The 5,209-nt window shown below is 39.9% G+C and overlaps 1 pseudogene; it reads left to right on the forward strand.

Moving 5' to 3' along the window:
• The first annotated feature begins 807 nt into the window (after nucleotides 1–807).
• LOC119282043 lies at nucleotides 808–4,399 on the forward strand (annotated as a pseudogene).
• The last annotated feature ends 810 nt before the right edge of the window (nucleotides 4,400–5,209 follow it).

Genomic DNA, 5,209 nt, shown 5'->3' on the forward strand with positions numbered 1-5,209 from the left:
TGGTAGATATTTCACCATGGCAGTTGAATCCGTTCAATTTTTTCATGCCTAGTTGCACAACGATTTGTTTGCAGTTGGCAACTGCACTATAGTAGTTGGAGAATGAATGTTTTCATTACTCAGTTGCACAACGGGTATATTGTAGTTGGCAGTTGCACAAATAGGAGTTGCATAACGAGTTTCGTGCTTAAACTTGACATTTGTCCAGATACCCAATTGGCAGCTCCAGCTACATCAGGTGCATCAGTTGCACACATCAGGTGCATCAGTTTCACACATCATCTGCCATAAACACATTTTTAGCAGTTATAGGTACAATAGTTGCACATATTCAGGTACCTATGTTCTGCAGGTTTTATACTTGGCATTGGACCAGTTTTCCAGCTGGTAGATCTAGATTCAATAGTTGGACACAACTGGGATTGTGTTCTTTAATTTTTGACTCGGTATTACCATATCTGGGTTGGCAGAACCAGGGTCAATGTTTGGCAAAACCAGGGTCTAGTTGGCACAAGATTCTATTTGAAATGTCTTAGTGGTGGGATGCTGGTTTTTTATGCATTTATTTAACAAGTTTTGTTAGTGCTTTTTGAGCTACAATTTTTGTGTGTGTGCAATTAGAGTGATTTTGTCCGGATCTTTTTTTTGCAGTGACAATGGTCGAAGAGGGAGATGCCGGTGGAAGTGGGGAAGAGGTTTTTTTCTATAAGCTCAAAAGGGAGCAAATATGATCGAATATATTTGCTTGTTTTCTTCTCTCTTTTTCCTTTTCTGTTTTTGATTTTTGGTTTTTGTTTGTGTTGAGCCATGCAGAGGATTTCATCAAAGTATATACGATAGAACAGGAAAAGGCCTGCTCAGCAGTGTCCTCGTGCCGCCCCCGATGATGATAATGAAGTAGGGGTAAGTTTTGAATACGCAATGAAGAATTTTGCGTTTATGTAAAATAAATTCAATTTTTTATTTTTTATTTTTTGTTTTCTCTGTTTTTTCATTGATTTTTTAACATGAGGCATCATTTTGCTTATTTTGTAGGTGGAGGATGCTAGTGCATCCCATGCTGCAAAGAGAGCCAGAACAAAAGGGAAAGGCAAGTCATCTGATGGGGGTGGCCCAACCTCTACAGAAGCTGATGAGGTACATTTTTTTTGTACATTTCTTTTTTCAGTTGCACAGTATGTTGGTACTAGTTGGCATCTGTGCTGTTCAGTGTTGCATATGAAAAAGCATATACTTGGCTGTTGTGTTTAACCAGCATTTTTCTTGGCTTACATTTTTTGTGGTGCAAATTTGAAAGTGTTGTATACTACCATGTCAAATCTGAAAAGCGTTGTTTAGTGTTTTCTAGTCTTTCTTTTATGATAGATTTTGGAATCTCCTTACCTACATTGTCATTTATGAAAGTTGGCACCAATTGAGCACACAGCTGCACAAAATCATTATACATTTTTGGACAGTTTTTTTAATTTCATAGGGTGTACATATCAGTTGCAGAATAAGGTATAATAGTTGCACAACAATCAACCTGTGGTTGCACAACCACCAACTACGTGGTTAGTTGAAGACCTATGTGCGCGGCGGGAGAACAATTTGTCTGTATTCATTTCCCTTTTTTCTGTCTCAGGCGGGTGAAGTTGGTGTTGAAGGGAACGAAGGAAACGTTCCTCGGTGGTGTTCACAAGCTGGAAGGATTAGCGCGTCACCAGGGAGATTTGTGAAGGTGAACAACAATTTGGCACCTGTTCAGAGATCTTTCTTATATGAGAAGATGTTAGGAGGTTTGGTAAACCTAGCAGACACACTGCCTTCCGACTTGACGAAGTTCCTAGTCCAGTCATACGACCCAGCCAGTTCAGCTTTAGTATTCCCAGGCAGGGGAACTATTCTAGTATGCTGCTAGTGTGCACAGGAACTTTGGTTTACCAGACAAAGGATCGCGGCTGAAATACATTGTTGAAAAGGAGTCTGTTAAGGCTTTCAATGAGATGTTCAACCACACCGGGCCACCCAAACACCCCATGGTCACTGATTCACCAAGACAATGAAAGCTATGAAGGGAACAACTGATAACAAGTTCCTCATTGGGTGGCTTGCAGTTGCTTTCAGCACCTTTTTAGCTCCTACAACTAGTCTCTCTCTGAGCCCACGTTGCTACAACGTTGTGTTAGAACCCGATGTTCTGTTGAAGAGCAATGTGAGCTTGTTTGTTGCTAACCACATAAATGAAGCATTCCGCAACATGGGTGAGGACAAAGAAATAGTGTGTTGCTACCTGTATCATTTGATGGTGAGCTCTAATTAATTTTATTGTGTTAGACACGCCTTTTTTCTAGATGTTTTTGTGCTTTTTTTATCACCACTGGTCTTATATGTTTATTTTCCCTTTTTTTTGTTTGTCTCTTGGGGATGGTGCATGTACATATTCTCTACATTGACGCACTTGAGGTTGATTTGCGAATAAGCCACTGCGGAGTTCGAGCCAATGCCTATGATAAGAATCTAATCAGTAAGATAATGAAAAAGGACTTGATTTCACCCGGTGTCTTTGGGAAACTTCAAGTGAGTTGGAAATTCTGCTCAAAGTCTGTATTTTTTCACATGATTCTTTCACATACATGTAATTAAGTAGTTGCACAAGTCTATATTGATAGTTGGCATACAGACTGAATAGAGTTGCACACATTCTTGTTTCATATTTCCTCTTTACAGTAACCACTTCCAGTTGTACTTTTCATAGTAATTTCAGACAGTTTTTTTTGCTTATGAGGGCATGTGGTAGTTTCACAAGTTGATGTTGCTAGTTGGCACACAGACTTCCTGAATAGTTTGCACACATGCTTGTTTCATATTTCCCTTTAAAGTCCCACTTTTTATTTGTGACTTCACATAGTATTTCTTTAGTTACTTTTTCTTGCTTCTAGGGCATGTGGTAGTTGCACAAGTCTATGTTGATAGTTGGCACACATGCTTATGACAGCTGCACACATGCTTGTTTCATACTTTCCTTTAAAGTCCCACTTCTCATTTGTGACTTCACATAGTTTTTTCACTTACCTTTTTTGCTTCTAGGGCATGTGGTAGTTTCCCATATATAAAGTCTTTTTTCCTTGTTAGATACAGACAATATAGACTTGTTATTGTTGAAGTTATTGTTGTAAAATGATCCTTTCTTTCTGTGAACAGCTCAAGGAGCAGTATAGAATCGAAGAGGATTCAACACTCTTTGAAGGATTACTGCAGGCAGAAGCGTTTGTGGCATCAAAGGTTCCAGTGAGTTACAATCCTCATGTGAGTTATCCTTTTTTGCTCACCCACACTTTTTTTATTACAACAATAATCATGTTTTTTGTTGGTTTTACTTTTTCCGTGCCCAATGCATGCATGAGTTGCACAGAATTATTATCTCACCTTTTTTCCTAATTGAAATCAAACTTATGTTTTCACTTACACAGATTCCATAACTCCTAGCTACAAAATATGCTTGTTTTTTACTTCCTGCTAACTTACCCCTAACTTCAGTTGCACACTTTCAGCATCTCAGTTGCACACTACTTTCATATACTTGCACCAAACTTAGGTTTGCAGTTTGCGCAGAAATATACTTTGATATACTTTTCATTAACTTGATTTTTTCTATTTTAAATTTAAATTTTTGTTTTATCTTCTAATGTTATACAGAAGAAGTTCGAGTTAGCAGGTATGGTTCATGATCTATGTAAAGCAATATCAGACAATCTTGGCAACTTTATTGAAGGTTTTGCCAAGCTTGATGAAGAGGAACCAGATTTGTCTCCTCTCAAGTGCCCGCTAAGTGATCAAACAAAGGGTCAGAGCTCACACACTAGGCGACGGAAGTGTCAATCTACTGACTAGCAATCAGAAGAGGTGGAGGGAAGTGAAGAAGAAGAATTTGTAGAGGAAAGTGAGTCAGAAGAAGAAGATGTTCACCCTGTAGTTGGCAATGATTCTGAAGAAAGTGATGATTCTGAAGAAGAAGAAGAAGAAGAGGATCAAGAGGGAAGGGATGATGAAGAACATGATGATGACAGTGACAATGATGATGATGATGATGACAGTGATGATGACGCTGACAACAATGAAGACAATGAAGAATCCGGTAATGATGAAGTGGAAGAGGAAGAGGAAAAAGATGGTACAGACAAGGAGAAAGGTGAGGATGTCGAGAAAGGTGAGCAAGGAAAACATGGGGGCAGTGATGATGACATCGAGGAAACACACGACGATGACAGGGGGGCCTTTGATGGAGGTAGTGACAGTGGGGAGGATGATGATGATCATGATGGTAAAGCTGGCGGTGTCAGCATTCCAAAGAAACACTTCTGGAGATGGAGGAAATAGCAACTACAGCAGATCAATTGATGATAGTGTAACTCTATAGTTTTTCATCCAAAAGGACATGTGTCAGAAGGGTGAAGATCCGGAATCAGTTGGAACCAGAGCAGTTGTGCTAGAGGAAAGTTTCTCATTGTTTGATTTGTGTAGATCAGAGCCAGCAATCCCCAACAGATTTGACATCCCCTTGCTGGAAACTCATGCAATCTTTGACTTGAAAGAGAAGGATAATTCCTTTGAAAAAATCATAAACGATGGAGTAAAAACCACTGAGGAAGAAATGGAAGAGGCAGCAAAGGGTTTGGACTGGATTGGCTCAAAAACCATGGTTGACAAGATATTGAAGGAAGGTGTTGCATCTAAAGATGCTTCATCGTCAGGTGGTAGCAAGAGGATGGTAGCTTCCCCACCGCACCCACCCACTGTCCCAAAGCGCAAGAAGCTCATGACACTTAGCAAGAACCTGGTGTTGGGTCAGCCAAAAGATAAGGTTGCTGCTATGGGAGAGAAAAATCTGAAGAACAAAAGTAAATCAAAGGGAAAGAAGGTCCAACTCCAGAGGCCAAAGAGGCAAGCACTGTTATACAAGTGCCAACCGTTGCGCATGTAGATGCCAAGCTCATCTCTACAACATGCAAACTCCCTAGTAAAAAAAGCAACAAAACAGTGTCTTTTGCCAAGGACACAAAGTTTGCAGAAATGGGAATAGAGTCTCCAAGCCATGCTATTAAGAGTGGATCAAACAGTCAAGAGAAAGTTGTTAGTATGTAGTGTAGGAAGTCGGCAACCCCAACAACTGATGTGGCAACTCCAGCTTCAAGTGAGCCAACTGTTTGTGCAAATAAGCCAACTACAG

The sequence above is a fragment of the Triticum dicoccoides genome, chromosome 3B (genome assembly GCF_002162155.2).
Source record: "Triticum dicoccoides isolate Atlit2015 ecotype Zavitan chromosome 3B, WEW_v2.0, whole genome shotgun sequence".
NCBI classification, from domain to species: Eukaryota; Viridiplantae; Streptophyta; class Magnoliopsida; order Poales; family Poaceae; genus Triticum; species Triticum dicoccoides.